The sequence below is a fragment of the Macaca nemestrina genome, chromosome X, assembly GCF_043159975.1.
Source record: "Macaca nemestrina isolate mMacNem1 chromosome X, mMacNem.hap1, whole genome shotgun sequence".
Classification (NCBI taxonomy): Eukaryota; Metazoa; Chordata; class Mammalia; order Primates; family Cercopithecidae; genus Macaca; species Macaca nemestrina.
In genome coordinates, this window is record NC_092145.1 from 87,392,262 (window position 1) to 87,412,491 (window position 20,230).

The window sequence follows — 20,230 nt, forward strand, 5'->3', positions numbered from 1 at the left end:
CTTTGGGCAGTATGACCATTTTACGATATTGATTTTTCCTATCCATGAGCATGGAATGTTTCTCCATTTCTTTGTGTTCTCTATTATTTCCTTCAGCAATGGTTTGTAGTTCTCCTTGAAGAGGTCCTTCACATACCTTGTATGTTGTATTCCTAGTTATTTTATTCTCTTTGTAGCAATTGTGAATAACAGTTCACTCATGATTTGGCTCTCTGCTTGTCTCTTATTCGTGTATAGGAATGCTTGTAATTTTTTCATATTGATTTTGTATCCTGAGAGTTTGCTGAAGTTGCTCATCAGCTTAAGGAGTTTTTGTGCTGAGATGATGGAGTTTTTGAAATATAGAATCATGTCTTCTGCATAAAGAGACAATTTGACTTCCTCTTTTCCTATTTGAATACCTTTATTTCTTTATCTTGCCAGAATGTCCTGGCCAGAACTTCCAATACTATTTTGAATAGGAGTGGCGAGAGAGGGCATCCTTGTCTTGTGCCAGTTTTCAAAGGGAATGCTTCCAGCTTTTGCCCATTCGGTATGATATTGGCTGTGGGTTTTTCATAAATAGCTCTTATTAATTTGAGATACTTTCCATCAATACCTAGTTCATTGAGTGTTTATAGCATGAAGCGGTGTTGAATTTTATCGAAGGCCTTTTCTGCATCTATTAAGATAATCAAGATGTTTTTGTCATTGGTTCTGTTTATGTGATGAATTAAGTTTATTGATTTGTGTATGTTGAACCAGCCTTGCATCACAGGAATGCAGTCACCTTGATCTTGGTGAATAAACTTTATAATGTGCTGCTGGAATTGATTTTCCAGTATTTTGTTGAGGATTTTCACATCAATGTTCATCAGGAATACTGGCGTGAAATTTTTTGTTGTCGATGTGGTGTGTCTGTTAGGTTTTGATATCAGGATGATGCTGGCCTTGTCAAATGATTTAGGAAAAATCTCCTCTTTTTCTATTGTTTAAAATAGTTTTAGAAGAAAAGGTTTCAGCTCTTCTTTGTACCTCTGGTAGAATTTGGCTGTGAATCTGTCTTATCCTGGGATTTTTTTGGTTGGTAGTCTATTAATTACTGACTCAATATCAGAACTTGTTTTTGGTCTATTCAGGGATTCGACTTCTTCCTGGTTTAGTCTTTGGAGGGTGTATTTTTCCCAGAATTTATCTATTTCTTCTACATTTTCTGGTTTATTTGCATAGAGGTGTTTATAGTATTCTCTGATGGTCGTTTGTATTTCTGTGTGATCAGTGGTGATATTTCCTTTATCATTTTTTGTTGTGTCTATTTGATTCTTCTCTCTTGTCTTCTTTATTATTCTGGCTAGCAGTCTATGTATCTTGTTAATCTTTTCAAAAAACCAGCTCCTGGATTCCTTGATTTTGGAAGGGTGTGTGTGTGTGTGTGTGTGTGTGTGTGTGTGTGTGTGTGTGTGTGTATCTTCTTCAGTTATGCTCTGATCTTAGTTATTTCTTGTCTTCTGCTAGCTTTTGAATTTGTTTGCTCTTGCTTTTCTAGTTCTTTTAATTGTGATGTCAGGGTGCCAATTTTAGATCTTTCCTGCTTTCTCATGTGGGCAGTTAGTGTTATCAATTTCCCTTTAAACACTGCTTTACCTGTGTCCCAGCGATTCTGGCACATTGTGTTTTTGTTCTCATTGGTTTCAAAGAACTTATTTATTTCAACCTTAATTTCATTTTTTACCCAGTAGTCATTCAAGAGCAGGTTGCTCAGTTTCCTTGTAGTTGTGCAATTTTGAGTGAGATTTTTTCCTTTTTTTCCCCAGAAATCTAATACTTCATTTATTTATTTATGTTATACTTTAAGTTCTGGGATACATGTACAGAACGTGCAGGTTTGTTACATAGGTATACACGTTCCATGGCGGTTTACTGTACCCATCAACATGTCCAATATACATTAGGCATTTCTCCTAACACTTTCCCTCCCCTAGTCCCACACCCCCTAACAGTCCCTGGTGTGAGATGGTCCCCTCCCTGGGTCCATGTGTTCTCATTGTTCAACTCCCACTTATGAGTGAGAACATGTGGTGTTTGGTTTTCTGTCCTTGTGATATTTTGCTGACAATGATGGTTTCCAGCTTCATCCATGTCCCTGCAAGAACATAAACACATCCTTTTTTATGGCTGCATAGTATTCCATGGTGTATATGTGCCACATTTTCTTTATCCAGTCTATCATTGATGGACATTTAGGTTGGTCCCAAGTCTTTGCCATTGTGAACAGTGCCACAATGCATGTGTCTTTAGAGTAGAATGGTTTATAATCCCTTGGGTATATACCCAGTAATGGGATTTCTGGGTCAAATAGTATTCCTGGTTCTAGATCCTTGAGGAATTGCCACACTGTCTTCCACAATGGTTGAACTAATTTGCACTCCCCTCAACAATGTAAAAGCATTCCTATTTCTTCACATGCTCTCTAGCCTCTGTTGTTTTCTGACTTTTTAATGATCACCATTCTAACTGGAACGAGATGCTATCTCAGTGTGGTTTTGATGTACATTTCTCTAATGATCAGTAATGATGAGCTTTTTATTAAATGGTTGTTGGCTACATAAATGTCTTCTTTTGAGAAGTCTCTGTTCATATACTGCACCCACTTTTTGATGGAGTTGGTGGTTTTTGTAAATTTGTTTAAGCTCTTTGTAGATTCTGGATATTAGCCCTTTGTCATATGAATAGATTGCAAAAATTTTCTCCCATTCTGTAGGTTGCCCGTTCAATCTGATGATAGTTTCTTCTGCTTTGCAGAAGCTCTTTAGTTTAAATAGATGCCATTTGTCAATTTTGGCTTTTGTAGCCATGGCTTTTGGTGTTTTTGTCATGAAGTCTTTGCCCCTGCCTATTTCCTGAATGATATTGCCTAGGTTTTCTTCTAGAGTTTTGTGGTTTTATGTCTTACATTTAAATCTTTAAATTAGCTTGAGTTAATTTTTGTATAAGGTGTAAGGAAGGGGTCCAGTTTAAGTGAGTTTCCTAATCCTGAGTTCTAATTTGATTGCACTGTGGTCTGAGAGACTGTTTGCTACAATTTCCATTCTTTTGCATTTGATGAGGAGTATTTTACTTCCAATTGTGCCATCAATTTTAGAATAAATGCTATGTGATGCTGCAAAAAAATGTATATTCTGTTGATTTTGGGTGGATATTTCTGTAAATCTCTATTAAGTTTGCTTGGTCTAGAGCTGAGATCAAGTCCTGAATATCCTTAATTTTCTATCTCTTTGATCTGTCTAGTATTGACAGTGGGGTGTTAAAATCTCCTACTCTTGTTGTGCTGGAGTCTCAGTCTCTTGGTAGGTCTCTAAGAACTTGCTTTATCAATCTGGGTGCTCCTGTATTGGGTGTATATATATTTAGATTACTTAGCTCTTCTTGTTGTATTGATCCCTTTACCATTATGTAATGCTCTTCTTTGTCTTTTTTGATTTTTGTTGGGTTAAAGTCTGTTTTATCAGAGACTAGGATTGCAACCTCTGCTGTTTTTTGCTTTTCATTTGCTTGGTTAATCTTCTTCTATCCCTTTATTTTGAGCCTATGTGTGTCTTTGTATGTGAGATGGGTCTCCTGAATACCACACACCGATGGATCTTAACTGTTTATCCAATTTGCTAGTGTGTGCCTTTTTATTGGGGGCATTTAATCCATTTATATTTAAGGTTAATATTGTTATGTGTAAATTTTATGTTGTCATTATGATTCTAGCTGGTTATTTTGCCTATTAGTTGATGTTCTTTCTTCATAGTATCAATTGTTTTTACATTTTGGTATCTTCTTGCAGTGGCTACTACAGGTTTTTCCTTTCCATATTTGGTGCTTCCTTCAGGAACTCTTGTAAGGTAGGCCTGGTGGTGACACAATTCCTCAGCATTTTCTAGTCTGTAAAAGGTTTTATTTCTCCTTCACTTATGAAACTTAGCTTGGCTGGGTATGACAGTTGGTGTTGAAAATTCTTTTCTTTAAGGTTGAATATTGACCCTCACCCTCTTCTGGCTCGTAGGCTTTCTGCAGAGAGATCTGCTGTTATTCTGATGGGCTTCCCTTTTTGGTTAACCAGAGTTTTCTCTCTGGCTGCCTTTAACATTTTTTCCTTCCTTTCAACCTTGGTGAATCTGACAATTATGTGTCTTGGAGTTGCTCTTCTCGAGGAGTATCTTTGTGGTGTCCTCTGTATTTCCTGAACTTGAATGTTGGCCTTTCTTGCTAGGTTGGGTAAGTTCTCCTGGATAATATCCTGAAGTGTTTTTTCCAACTTGGTTCTATCCTTCTCATCACTTTCAGGTACACCAATCAAATGTAGGTTTGGTCTTTTCACGTAGTCACATATTTCTCAGAGGCTTTGTTCTTTTCTTTTCATTCCTTTTCTTCTAATCTTGTCTTCATGCTTTATTTCATTAAGTTGATCTTCAATCTCTGATACCCTTTCTTCTTCTTGATTGATTTAGCTATTGGCACTTGTGTATGCTTCACAAAGTTCTCGTGCTGTGTTTTTCAGCTCCATCAGGTCATTTACATTCTTCTCTATACTGGTTATTCTAGTTAGCATTTCCTATAACCCTTTATCAAGGTTCTTTGCTTCCTTGTATTGGGTTAGAACATGCTCCTTTAACTCAGAGGATTTTGCTATTACCCACCTTCCAAAGCCTACTTCTGTCAATTCGTCAAACTCATTCTTCATCCAGTTTTTTTTTTTTTTTTCCCCTTGCTGGTGAGGAGTTGTGTTCCTTTAGAGGAAAAGAGGCATTATGATTTTTGAAATTTTCAGCCTTTTTGTACTGTTTTTTCCTCATCTTCGTGGATTTATCTAACTTTGGTCTTTGATGTTGGTGATCTTCAAATGGGTTTTTTGCCTGGTCATCCTATGTTTTTATGCTGATGCTATTGCTTTCTCTTTGCTAATTTTCCTTTAATAGTTGGGCCCCTCTTCTGCAGGTCTGCTGGAGTTTGCTGGAGGTCCATTGTAGACCCTGTTTGCCTGGGTATCACCAGCAGAGGCTGCAGAACAGCAAATATTGCTGCCTGCTCCTTTCTCTGGAAGCTTCATCCCAGAGAGGCACCCACTAGACGCCAGTTGGAGCTCTATATGAGATGTCTGTCAACCCCTGCTGGGAGGTGTCTCCCAGTCAGGAGGCTCAAGGTCCAGCAACCCACTTGAGGAGGCAGTCTGTCCCTTAGCAGAGCTCAAGCACTGTGCTGGAAGATCTGCTGCTCTCTACAGAGCCAGCAAACAGGAATGTTTAAGTCTGCTGCAGCTATGCCCACAGCCACCCCTTCCCCCAAGTGCTCTTTCCCAGGAAGTTTGAAATTTTATCTATAAGCCTCTCACTGGGGCTGTTGCCTTTCTTTCAGAGATGCCCTGCCCAGAGAGGAGGAATCTAGAGACACAGTCTGGCTACAGAGGCCTTGCTGTGCTGTGTTGGGCTCCGCCCAGTTTGAAATTCCTGGTTGCTTTGTTTACACTGTGAGGGGAAAACTGCCTACTCAAGCTTCAAAAGTGGTGGATGCCCCTCCCCCAACTAACCTCGAGCATCCCAGGTTGACTTCAGACTGCTGTGCTGGCAGCGAGAATTTCAAGCAAGTGGATCTTGGTTTGCTGGGATCCTAGAGGGGTGGCATCCACTGAGCAAGACAACTCAGCTCCCTGGCTTCAGCCCTCTTTCCAGAGAAGTGAACAGTTTTGTCTCACTGACATTCCAGGTGCCATTGGGGTATGAGAAAAAACTCCTGCATCTGCCCAAACAGCCACCCAGTTTTGTGCTTGAAGTCCAGGGCCCTGGTGGTATAGGCCCCCAAGAGAATCTCCTGGTCTGTGGGTTGTGAAGATTGTGGGAAAAGCATAGTATCTGGGTCGGATAGCACTATCCCCCATGGCATAGTCCCTCACAGCTTCCCTTGGCTAGGGGAGGGAGTTCGCTGACTCCTTGCACTTTTTGGGTGAGATGACACCTTACCCTGCTTCTGCTCACCCTCCATGGGCTGCACTCACTGTCTAACGAGTCCCAATGAGATGAACTGGGTACCTCAGTTGGAAATGCAGAAATCACTCGCCTTCTGCATTGGTCTCACCTGGATCTGCAAACCAGAGCTGTTCCTATTCAGCCATCTTGCCTAGGAATCAATTTTCCATTTTCTGCATGTGTAAAATGGCGACAATATTGACCTTTAAGAGATGTTGGTAATGTTCAGTGAGAGAAGGATTTCAAACATACATTGGAGATGGTCAAGTAATTATGATTATTTTTAAGAATAAAATAAGACCTGAATATATGGAAGGAGACTTCAGATTTAAAAATCATTAGGGTCTAATTTCATCTCAGTCACTTATAAATTGTGTCATACTATGTAGAGTCCATAAAATTTCTCAGCATCATTTTTTCAACTGTAAGATGGGAAAAATCATACTTCCTCTTAAAGATACAGAAATAAGTCATTGACATAGTTTCTGTGAAACTGTTTGGCACATAGTAAGTGCTCAGTATTATTTTTTGTTTTTCCTTCTTTTCTTTTATAGACATCTACTGTACACAACCCTGTCTGGGTAAAGACACTCATGGACATCATGAAGACAATTAGGTCCTGGTGGAGAAGTGAGAAATTTGGTAACATTGGAAGATGAACGAAAAGCAATTTGAACATTGGCCCATTCTGTTTTATTTTGTATAATTCCCCTTGAGCATTTGTTTTGTTCTCCTTAGCATGAACTGAGCATTAACGTAGTAGGTCATTACTGCAGTTACTTTGCAACATAGACACTTTTGGCAGTCTGATAAAGTGTACTGACCTTTCTTAGAATAATACTTTGAATGGATTAAATAAAATATAGAAGATTACAATGAAAACAAATTGTGTTTAAAAGTACTTATCAAATTATACAAAACAAAGTTTGTGATAAATAAATATATATATTTCTTTATTAGTACACTAAATAGCAATATCTAATTACAGGTTTAATAACCACCATAATTTCAAAGTAGTGATGAGCATACATGATATTCCAAGATATGCAACAACAGTTGTGTGATGTGAGCATTTTGTGATGTCTACTGGTTGTAGAACTCAGACATTATCAAAACTACTCTGGTTTGTTGTGTACATTCATAATTGAAGGGAAAGCTAAGTTTCAGTTAAACGTTAGTGAAAGTAAAAATGTACATGTTTTCATTTATGTTTACAGATACCTGCCTTAACCTCCACATGAGAGAGCCTTTATGACAAATATTTTATAATATGGAAAAATACGACTGACAGGTAAAATTAAAAATGAAAAAAATCCCTTGAACATATTTGGTACTACATATACCAAACTGATTGATAGAAAGCAGAATTAAACTTGTAGGAGATCTTAGAAGCTATTTATTATATCTACTCTATTTCATAGCTTATGGATGCAGAAGTGAAATGAGTTGTTTATGGTTGCACAATTAGATAGTGGTAACAAACCAGAACACAGATCTCTTCAGTCCCAGATCAATGTTTTAATTACATGAAATTAATTTTGAAATATAGATATGTGACAGTTTTGCAATCTCAGAATGGTAAGTGATCAACAACACGAGGCAGCAATGTACTCTCTATGCATTTTATACTGGACTTAAGTCACTGATTTTATTACTCAGACTACCAGACTAAAAGTTTAATATAATCACTTGCTTAGAAGGTATCTCAATTTTGGCCTAGTGTTTGGCAAAGTATCTAAGGATATTTCTATTGATATGATTGAGAAAAAATGCACTTGACAGTGCAGTGAAGATTTGTGAATGGCTAAAGCCTCATAACCAAGTAGAGTCAATTCAGTCAACCCAGTTGGAGTTTTTTAAAGTGTGCTGCAGGTGTCGGTCCTTAACTCCGACTCAAAAATTTTTAAATAACTTTTGTTGAGGACTTTAATAGCATATAACAATTGCAGATGATAAAAAGCTGGGTCAGGGAGTGTAGAATAAATGAATTAGGAGATAAAGTCAGGATCCTAGAAGATGTCCACAGGCTACACAATGACAGATTAGGTAGAACCAGATGGAATTGAAGAGAGGTTTGTGTAAAGCTGCCATTTGGTCTTGAAAATTGCACAGACACAGAAAGGGAAATTCTGGGGTGGCATTGGTATGTGAGGAAAAGTAAGAGAAGGTGTTTCAGCAAAGCTCAGCAGTGGAAAGTGTAGCTATAAAAGCTATTGTGTGTGTGTTTAGCTAAGGTAACAAAACTGCTTTGAATAATAATTCTAAAACCTCAGTCACTTAACACAGTGATTTTTTTCACCAATAGAAAGTTTAATAAGTGGCAACAGAGAAAGGTACTGATCTTCACGCAGTTACTGATCTTCATTCAGACTGACTGGAGGTTCTGCCATGCTCAAAATGTGACTCTCAAGATCTTTAATGGGAGTTAATACCCAGCTGGGAGTTTAGAAAAAAAGCATAGAAGTATTTACATGCCAGGGCTAGAAGTGGTGAGTATCACTTCTACCTATATTCCATTTCCTAGAATTCAGTTAAATGGCTACACGCGGCAACAAGAGCGGTTAGAAAATGTAGTTAAATGTGTGACAAGCAGTAAAGTAAAACATGTTAAATGAACATCCAGTCTGTCTTTGCCTTAGGCCAAAATGGCTAAAAGTGGGTTATGATGGTTCTGATCTCTTCTACCCTGACTGTGAACTTTAAAGGAGAAACAGACTAACTGTATAGGAGTAAGTAGGCTGGGGACAAAGCTGAATTTCAGATTCCAGAAATAGTGGTTTAAAGGAGCTGGGGCAGCATGTCTAGAGAAGAGAAGGTTCAGAAATGTGGTCTCTGTCTTCAGACCTCTGAAGAGCTGTCATTGTAAAGAAGAAGATGAGGTCTGCTGTGGCCTGAATGTGTCCTTCCGAATTCATGTGCTAAAACATAATGGCCAATGTGATAGTATTCAAAGGTGGAGCTTTTAGGGGATAAAGTTAAGTCATGAGGGCAGAACTCTCATGGCTGAGATTAGGGATCTTAAGGAAGGAAGGCCTTGGGAGAGCAGGTTTGTTCTCCTCTGCTCTTCACTATGTGAGAGCACAGCATTTATCCCCCTTTTGCCTTAAAAAAATTATTTCCACCATATGGGGATGCAGCAAGAATGCCGTCACTAGGCACTAAATGCCAGCAACTTGATATTTGACTTCCCAGGTTCCACAGCTGTAAGAAATAAATTTCTTTTGTTTATAAATTACCCATTCTATGGTATTTTGTGATAGCAGCATGAATGGACTAAGACAGGAACTGTGTGATTACAGGTTGTAGAGCTCGGACTTGTGGGTGAAAGCCACAGGGAGGTTGGTTTCAGCTCAATAGGCGGAAGAATTGTCATCAGATGAAAGAAGCTGCTTTTGGAAATAGTGAGCTGTTCAACACCAGAGATATGCAAAGGTTGGATGATGCATCTCACAGGGATAATGTTGAAATGATTCCGCTATTGTGTGGAAGATTGCACTACTAGATCTAAGACTCTTTACACTTCTGAGATGCTGTAATTGTACATTTTTCCCTGCTGTAGTTTTAGGCTTATTTGTCTCTTTCTAGTATGTGAAGAAGAATACTAGCTGAAGAAAATGGATAAAAATAAAAGTTTATGAAAAAAAATCAAGACAAAAGGCAGTATTATCTCACTGTCAAACTATGGATGAATTGCACTTATCAACTATGACTAACAATAGAAAAATTGTGTCTTTTAAAGCAGAGCTTCATTGCAAATTTTAAGATAGAAATATCCAAGTGACTAATCTTTGAACAATTTGCTAATTTCAGGTCTATATTCATACCAAGTGGCTACTGGAGGATAACTAATTCTGAGTGCCAGATCTGAGATATCTATTGGATTTAAGCTGGCAGTTTCTAGTATACTTTATCCAGAAAAATTCAGTGATTGCAGAAGCTTACCCTAAGCAATAATATTAGAGAAATGAGTCCCTATCACATTACCAAAAGAAATAGTAAAATGGCTGCAGTAAAATGATTAGCAGAAGCCTCTGAAGTTGCATTTTATGGCGTGTCGGGACTGCATACAAGTTCAGACAGTCATGCAAGGAATCCAACCCCTTAAACATAAACATAAAGACTCAAAGGGAGATGACTTTTGGCAGGAGAATCAGGGGCACCTTTATAGAAAGGGTGACATTTAGCTTCAGTATAAAAGATGGGTATAATTTTCTCAGGTAATAAGAAGGCATATTTATTCAGTTCTTTATTCATTTAATAATACAACAAACATTTATCCACCAGACATTGGTAGGCTCCAGGGACACAGCTTGTCTTTGTCCTTGTGAAGCTTACATTGTAGAGAAGTAGATAGGTGAGAAATAAACAAAGAATTTCCAATGGTAATACATGCTTTGAAAAAGAATAAGGTAGAGTAATGCGTCAGGGACTATATCTGGTGGGATTTTGTAGACCACAGAAAAGAACTTAGTTATTGCTCTAAATGGGAAGGTATTGAAGGATTTTAAGAAATATTACACTTAACTGCTATTTTAAAATGTATGTTGGAGAAGGGCAAATTACAAGTGGAGGGACCAGTTGGAATACTGCAGGAGTAGGCCTGGGAGGTGGACTAATTCTGAATACAGAAATTTCTATCACTCCAGCTCTTTTTAGAATAGCCACTCAGCTCCCCAAGAGGTAACTGAATTCAGTTTCTTAACTGTTGGAGCTCTCCAGTTTATGTAATCTATGTGACACTAAGGGCACAACCTAGCAGCTATCGTCCCAGATGTCAACTCAGGAAATACACTCAAATAAGCGTATTTGGTTTATTTCAAAGAATTCAGGGTGTAGCTGGGAGAAAACTTGCCTCAGATTACTTGGTCATTAGCAGGGAAGCATATGTGAATAAGGAGAAATGCAAGTATTAGGGCTCTGCAAGTCTCTGTGGGCTCCCACAGTTCCCAGACCTCCCATCTGAGGACATTGATCACACCATTTGGTTTTTGAATGGTTTTTAGCCTGCCTTGCCTCACTAAAGGGTAAGCCTCCCCTCAGCAGGACCTAATTTGCAAATATTTGTTGAGAGAATGCATACAACTATAAAAGAACCTTGAAATTTAACCTGCCACTTCTGTTTGTATTATATCTACACCAGCATGATTTGTAAAGTTGTGTAAGAACTTTGCAAATTTGGCCATTCAGTGTTCTATCATACTACAACTGTTTCCTCAGCTTCCCAACTCTTTAGCAAAATGTCAAATATATTATCTTTTTACTAATCAGCATTGCCTTGCTAGAGTAGCCTATTTACAAACCAACTCATTTCCCTTTTCCTCCTGCTTATCCCCATTAAAACATTCATTAGCCTCTACTGTAATTGTCTAGTTATTTGTTATTTTTCCTGCTTGACTTGTGAGAACTTGTAGACTTTCCATTCTGCTTGAGATCTGGGATCACACCATTCATTTGCACATCTCTAAAGGCTTAATGGCCTAGAGAAGATAAGGCATGTTTGAACATTCTCATACCATGCTGAGCTATATCTTCTGATATTCACCCCCATTTCCTCCAGTGTCATCACATTTTCTCCTCACAATAACACTTAGTTCTCTGTCTTCACTATGGTTACCTCCTCTATGTTAGGCAGACATCATACTTCCTCTTTTTGTTGCCTAACTTCAAGGAGAAGCCTTAACTTGATGCCTCTATTTTCCATCACTGTGCTTTTCCTGTTATACAGTCTAGCTTTGAACTCCACCAGTGCACTGAACCTCCATCCTTGAAGACTGTGTTTAAATATTTCTTGTTAAGCCCCGTGTCCTGTTTCTATCACCTTTTTCTCCTAGTCTTTTGCAGTACTTGACAGTGTTAATAACCCTTGTTCCTCAAAATCTCCTGTAATATAAAAATTTAACATGACTTAGTAAACCTTAGCCACACTGAATGTTTGGTTATAAGGCTTAAATTAAATCATATATGTGCACAGTCACTGGCAGAAAAGATTCATTTTCTCTAACAGCAGTAGGGCCTAGGGCAAGGATAACAAATAGAGGCCCACAAATTATTTGCTTAAATATTTAGAAGTCAATCAAGTCGACTAACTGTTAAATAAGATGTTAGCTTCCTACCTTGACAAATACATTTTTCTAACAACTTTGAAGATCATATTTAAATGTAGAATTCTTGGACGCATTTGAGTGCCATGCCAAAATGTGTTGGTATGTGGGAAAGCTATCCCTTAGCCTGCAGTTCATCCATGTTCTCTTCCCATGACTGGCTCTGCCCAAGACGAGAGAAATTTTCCATAGACATGTGTAGATCCCTGCAATGTGGCCTGAAAACAGAAGTGTAGACTCTTAATGGGCATGTTCCTAGGGTTTATGAACTCTTCACCCTATGGATAGAAGCACAGTTAGAGGAGGGTTAGGATAGGGCTTCAAAACTTGGATAATCTTGTCTGACTCATTGTAGATATTCAGTACATGGTTGTTTACTTTTAATGCAGCACACATATTAGTCATCTTTTCTCCCTATCTGTTCTCCCTCCAAGTTTCTTTATTTTTGACAATAACAGCACCACTCTATCATTTAGACTAGAAATTCTGGAGTTTGTTGGGAATCATTCATTTCCTTCATTGTCTGTATCTTTTCAGTCTTTAAGTCCAGTCCATTGTATCTTCTACCTGTAGATTCTTGTTTGGCCATCTTACTCTCAGCCTTCTCATCCAGCTGATTCATTGCCTCAAGTCAGAATTATTTTAATGAGTGTACCTAGAATTTTCTGTTTATTTGGCATCCCTTCCACTTGGCTGGGAACCACTTGAGATGAAGAGCCATGACATTCATGTCAATATTCTTAGAAGTTGTCTGGACACCTTTAGCCTATTCGGATATATTTTGAAGTATCCAGAGTGCTGGTGGAGTTTCTTGACAAGGGTCTCATTCCAAGAAAAATTAAGAAGCTTTATGGAAAGCAAAAGTGACTGACTACTTCTGGGGCTGATAGCCAGACCTCGTGGATAAGAACTTTCAAATATCAGGTTCATAGGTCACCCCTGTGTCTTCCCCTGGCCCCATACCTCCTCCCAAGCTAAGACCTTGGCATAAAAGTAATTTACCTTTTTGAGAAGGTGAAGTACACAAGTTAGGGATTGAAAGATCATATACTGCAATAGAGAGAAGGTACTATTGGCTATTTCATGTTGAACTGTTCCTTTTGAATCAGTTTCAGTTCCCTCAAGAAAGAGGGTACTGACCATAAGCAAATGACGTAAAAGATGCCTCATTTAATTATCTATATGAAACAGAAAGGATGCTGCTGTTGTTTGTCGCCTCAAAAATTTATGTTGAAATTTAATTGCCATTGTAACAATAATAACAGGTGGGACTTTTGAGAGGGAATTAGTCCATGAGGACTCTGCCTTTATGGGTGGAATTAATGCCATCATGACAGGATTAGTTACTTCTGCCATTTTTTCCCTCTTGCCTTCTCTTGCCCTTCTGCTATGTTAGGACACAGCAACAAGGTGCCATCTTGGAACAAGGTGACATCTTGGTACTGATCAAGGAATCAGCAGCTTCAATGTCTGAAGAGAAGATTCAGACATTGAAGCTGATGATTTCTTGATCTTGGACTTTTCAGCTCTCAGAACTGTGAGGAATCATTTGCTTTTTTTAATAGGTTACCCAATCTCAAGTATTCTATTATATTAACAGAAACAGACAAGACAGATGGCAGGCATGGTTTTATGGTTGGATGTCAAGTGTTCGATTTCAGCGTTGGAGCTGTTAAAGGGGAAAGAAAGGCCTATGAATTGTATACAAAAATAACATTTTTCCATATTATGTGGCTTCTTTCAGTACTGGATGGGGTGCTAGATTGGCAACAATAGCAGCATGTCATGCTACTGAATACCTAAATATCTTGCAGGCCATGTAAGGACCTGAAGAAAGAAAGTGTCTTGTCAGACTAGGTAAGAAGTATGATAATTTAGCTTCAAGTAGTAGAAAGCAAAATGAAAGAGACTTAATTAAATACTTCTATTGGTTTGTACCAATATAAACCCTAGTCCTTTCAGCAGAAATATAATAAGGTTGGCTTCTGGATTGGCTGTATCCAATCTTTGGTAGTGCCCTTAAACCAATATATTAACTTAATTTAGATAATAATTATTTATTCAAATTCAACCTATCCCAAGTCCTATTGGCCATCCTTTGTTCAAACCTATCCAACTTCTACTTTTCCCATTTTTGCAACTGACAACACCAATCACCCCACCACTTCAGTTGAAAACTTTGGAGTCTTCTTGGAATCTTTTCTGTTTCTGTATTTCTGCAGGTTCCTTGGTTGTTTCACCTCTGCATGTTGATATTTCCTTCAGTCTGGATTTTTTTGTGGAAGCAAAATGGTTGTAGCACTTCCAGGCCCATAATGTCCACAAAAAGAAAGGGTATAGCCATTGTTTGATTTTTTTTTCCTACAAAAGTCTCCATCAAAACTTTTCTCACATTGTGTTGACATGAATTGAGTCACATGATCATCCCTGAGCCAACTGTTAATGGTTAGGAGAATGCCACTCATTTGTCTTCCTAAGCCTGGAGCTCTGAACTGACTATTGGTGCAAGGGGGATAACACCCACAGACTAGTTTACCCTGGCCCTAGTACTGAGGTTAAGGCTGAGGGGAGAGCTCAGGTTGGACTAAATTTCCCCGAAGCACAGGAATGCTTAGAGGGAGAGGTGGATACTGAAAGAACATCAGAGGCATAGAAAGTGAGAAAAAGATGTCAGGTAGACAACCAACAATGTTTGCTACAGGCCCGTTGATCCAGAGAAACAGTTGTCAACAGAATGGGTTTTCTAGAGATCTGGATCTAGATCAGTTGCTTTGTTATGGGTTTCTTTGTGTGTGTGCATGTGATAAGTTTGTTCTCAAGTATAAAAGTCTTTAAAGCTAGCAGAAGGTTGTCTAAGAAGGTGGGACTCCTGGCCTTCCAAGACTCTATACCACTACAGAATAATTTCTCTGCAAATTCATGGACTTTTCCTCCAAAATTATCTCTGTTAGCTTGAATCATGTATTTTCTCCTTTAGAATCGTATTTTGGTTTCTTCCTAATTCTTGTTCAGAATTGGGCTTTTGCCTCATGACTTGATGCCTAATCTCAGCTCTCCTCTTGTTTCTGCTCTCACTCAGCTGGCTAAGATTTGCCATCTTGACTATTGTCTTCTGATATCTGGCTGGGCTCAGTTTACCTCATATTTACCATCTCATTACTATTGTCATGGCCTTGAGCTCCATGGAACCCCATCCTGCTATATATCGTAATAAATGCCACAGGGTTGGGCCAGTTTGAGTGAAGGGAACAATTACTGTGAACTCAATTTCAGCTTCTTAAATAACAAATAACAGCCACATCTGTCTGAAATGCATATTAAACTTTTAAAATATTTTCAGGTCTTAAGCTTCACAGAATCATTCTACTATATTATCACAGAGTTTAGATTACATTACAATTAAAATTTGAGATAGATAGACTATTCATCTACTCAACAACATCAATTGAGCAAGACTCTGTCTAAAAAAAAAAAAAAATTAAGTTCAGTGTTTTCCCAGACAGCTCTCTTCCATTAATTTTGTAGGGAATCAGTCTTTCTCAATGTTTTCTCCATTCACATAACCTGTGTAATCGTCCCACTTTCCTTGGGCTAGCAAAGTCAATTACACGTCTAGGCCCCAAGTGTTTTGTAACTTGTGCTACATCTACTGTAGAAAAACTATGTAGGCTTCACCACTCTGAATTCAGAGCCTAGAGGCACAGGAAGCCCAGTCAGTTAGAATGAAGCTTCCAAATTAGCTCCAAGTGACCTAGAGCTGCTCTAGGCATAAACTTTGCTCCCAATTCAGACCACATCTATTTCACCTGCAAGAAGGGAGGCCAATTTATATAGAAATGAGTTTTTCTACTTGAGCCCAAGCCATGCAAAGACTCTAAATAGGGGAAGTCATGGGGTATCTGTTTCTTATCTCAGATGACAAGGTAAAACAAGAATGCAGTCTTGAGGAACTCCTTAGTTACAAGGTAGGGAATATGCTGCCTGTCACTGTGAAGACATGAGTTGAGGACACAATGACCTTAGGAAGACTCTCCTGAGTCTTTTTATCAATACTTATTAAATGAGCTGGTCATCTGTGACTTCTTTAGCTTTGTACTAGTCACTGTGGCATTGTACTAGTCACTGTGGTGGGGAAGTAGAGATGAACAAGATACAATACTTTAGGAAACTCACATCATGAAATGTATAATTAAGAGCCAATTATGATAAGACTAGGGAAAGGGTGGTCAGGGAGAGCTTCAGGGCTTCCTGCAGGAGGTTGTGTTTGAGTTATATCTTGAAAGAAGAGTTAGTGTTTAGAGATGTGGGGAAAATAACTGCAAAGAATGGTGGGAGCAAAGGTGCCTAGGTGAGAGTGGGCACTGTAGTGACCAAGCCAAGGTGGCATAGGTGTGTGGAGAGTAGGGAAAATAGCCATTTTTGGAAGGCTGACTAGGTTGTAGATGTCCACTCCTTGATCAGAGAACACCCTTGGCCAAAAGGTAAAAGTCTAAGAGGGGCCATGAGAAGAAGAACTGTATTTTCCAGATCAAATAAACATAAACTTAAAAATCAGGCTAAACATCTTAGAAAAGCAGAGACCCTTGGACAAAAGGTAAGAACCAAAGAGAGACATGGGCCCTTGGAAACACTTTCAGGCTCTCCTAGGTTCAGAGGGGGACGAGGTGGTATCACATATGCTTAAGACAATGAGTTTTCTATTGAAATGTCCAAAGTTTATATTCCAGCTCTTCTGTATTCTGTGGGACCTCTCTGTGCCTTGGTTTTCTCATATATAAAAAGGAGGATAAAAATAGTTTCTTTCTTATAGGCTGTTCTGAGGCTTATATTACAGAATGCACATAACAAAGCACTTAGCTCATGCTTGTCCTATAAGAAGTACTTGGTAAATTGTGGCTCCTATTAGTTTTTTTTAAATTGATATTATGCTCAAGTTTATATAGTGGCCTGGCCACAGAGATGACTCTCAAATACATGCTTTTTAAAGTTTGGTACAATACTAAGGTATTTATCCTGAGAATACCCCAGGGCACACATCCACAATTTCTCCCTGGTGACTCATTCCCTGGCTGACTGATGGTGGGGAAAACATATCTCAGTATTCAATTAGATGATTATTGTGATTGTCTGGCTCTGACAGGACCCATGAAATTTCTAATACACTCAGTTTATAATAACTGCTATTTCCAAAGTTTTTCACTGTTTGCAAGATCCTTTTATCTCTGTCATCTCATGTGGATTTGAAAAACTGGGCCATACGATGGTCAGGGACAGGTGGCTTTACTTTACAAATCAAAAACTGAAGCTCAGAGACATAAAGTGATTCACCCAAGGCCACACAGCATGAGGTGACTCTCAAACTCAGATCTTTTGATTCTATTTCAGTGCTCTTTCCCTTAAAGGACCTTGACTAAATCCTCCAGGATTAAATGAAGACTCAAATTGAGCCTTTAACTTGTCAAGTTGCCCAGGCAATGTGTGTGTGTGTGTAGGAGAGCAGAGTTTGGTAGAGAGAGAAATCAGGAACCTAGTCTGGACTTGGGAGTGAGGAAGGTTTGAACCCACCTATCTAGATTGGACCCAAACAAAAAAGAAAATTTACATCCTTTTAATCTATTTTGTGAAGAAGAGAGAAGACAAGGCTAAAAAGAGCACCATGAGATATGCAATAGGCCAAACATTAGAGCAACTACAATAGATTCCCCTATCCTTGAAGGAGGCTATGGATGGGTGTTTGGGATCTTTGATGTGGCACAGTGAAAGCTCTATCTCCCCTCTCTCTTCTGCTTCCCCAGCTGTACCATCAGCACCCATGTATTCCATCAGGCTTTATATTACTCTCAACAAGTCTATTGCATTGGTACTCCAAGTTCAAGAGTCCAGGCTTGAAAAGGTATTGAGGTTGGGCCAGTGCCTCCACACACTTTTGTACTTAGGCAGATTAAAGACAAGGGAATTCCCAGCACATCTATTAGATAGAGACACTTAAGCCTGAACAAGTCATGTCTCCATTCCCCTGCCCTTTGCTTGTCAATTAAGGCCTGTCTCTAGTGTGTCAGGCCAAAAAAGAATCAGCACACTGGGGGATGCTTCTTCTGGTACAATCTGAGTCTTACTACATACTAGGCTTCTGCTTCCTAGTGAGGTAGAAGGCAGGGCTCAACTTTAGAGGCAAGGCTTAGACACTGGGCCAGATTGGGGACTAGGTAAAATGGCAGGGGAGGAAGCAGTTTTCAATGAAACATGCCCACCAGCATGCCATGTCAATTTACCTTTGCCATGGCAAAACTCAGGAGCTACTGCCCCTTTCCATGACAATGACCCAATGATCCAAAAGTTACTTCCCCTTCTGTGGAAATTTCTGCACAAAACATCCCTTGATCTGCATGCAATTAAAGTAGGTATAAATATGACTGCAAAACTGCCTTGAGCCCCACTCTTTGCCTAAGGGGTAGCCTTTCTCTGGTACAGTCACAGAGCTTTAACACTGCTGGAACTGTAACACTGCCTCTTCAATAAAGCTGTTTTCTTCTACTTCTAGCTTGCCCTTGGATTCTTTCCTGGGCAAAGGCAAGAACTCTCATAGGCTAAGCTCCACTTTAGGGCTTGCCTGCCATACATCGCCAGGAGAAGGCCTCTGGGTGGACCAGAGAGTCCTGACTTGGCAGTCCACTTTGCTTCTGACCATGAACTTCTGAAGTTCCAAGAGCAGGAAGGAAAGAGCTGAGTGCTAGCTTTTCCCTGAAGCCTGGCACAGAATTCAGGCAACTCCCAGTGTCTTGGCATAGCCATGTGGGACAAAGTCAACCATGCAGGACATATTTGGTGGCTTCACATGAATTACTGTTGTATAATAAATATACAAGAACAGAGCTCAATTGGTCTTTTAACCATAGCATTAAAGTTTTTCTCATACCTTGGTCATCCTTCTGCTTGGGCTGGGATCTCGTTTATAAGCCCACTAAAGGTTTGCAGGAATCAAGGAAAGCCAGTCTTTCTGATATCATCTTTCCAGTGGTAAGTAAAAGGCAGGAGTGATCACTCCACTGAAGCCAATTAGGAATGTTTTATTTGTTTTAAATCTTCCAAATTTCTTTGTTATCTTGACAAATGGGCATGGCCCTTTTGGACAGGTCGACTTGGCCAAAATTCCTCAGAAGGTTATCTGTATTATTAATTTTTGTTAAATGATGTGAGATAAGTTATGATGAATTGTGATTCTTACTTTAGTCCCCATTATCAACCAGCCCTATATTGATAATACCTGGATAAGTCTTGAATCCCTGACCCTATTATTTGTACCAGAACAGAAAGCACATCGCTCATGTTGAAAGGGTAAGTAGGAAAAAACTTAAATGTCAAGGTCTCTAAAAGCCTTCAGTCCCATCCTCATAAAAATTCATCATGACTTGCTCTCAGTAGCGATCACGAAACAATTCTTTTTTGCGGAAAGCGGAGGGCGGGGGGAGCGGGGGGCGACGAGGTGGTCCTTATGTGAGAAAAGACAGTGGTTCCAGCATCCCAAACACTCTTTTATTGAGGAATTGGCTCTTTCATTTTCATTACTCAGCCTGAGCTCTTCTCAGTTGAAACCTACGAGATGCTTGGGTTTTTATACTGTAGAAAAAGGTAGTTTATTTCTTAATCAGGCAAATGGAGTGGGGATAGGTAGTAGGGAAATCCTGTCAAGAGAGAAGAATGGATAACTTAAGAACTGGGGATATATCCTTTGGGATTTTTAAATTAAACTATTTAAGATCAAGAAGGCAGAAAATGTCACAGTCCTGGGTTGTACTTCAGATCCTTCACATGGAACTAGTGCAATTCACAGAGGTGTATTGCTATGGGAACTTGAAACTTCATGGGATATATTTTTTGTAGTGTACAACTGATGTGTTTCAGCTAGTTACTTTGTGCTCTAGGCTCCTTCAGCCAATTGGTGGCTTTCAAGAAGTAACTAAAAATCTCTCCTCACCACTTCTCTGTCCCCCTCGGAAGATCAGAATCCTAGCCAGCACCAGCGTTTTGGCCAGGCATGAATTCTGTAATCCAGCACAGGAGAATAGGAAGCTCACGTGATTGCTCTGAATCATTGTGTGCATCATTCATTTCTTTATTTCCAGTGTCTAGAATACTACCTTG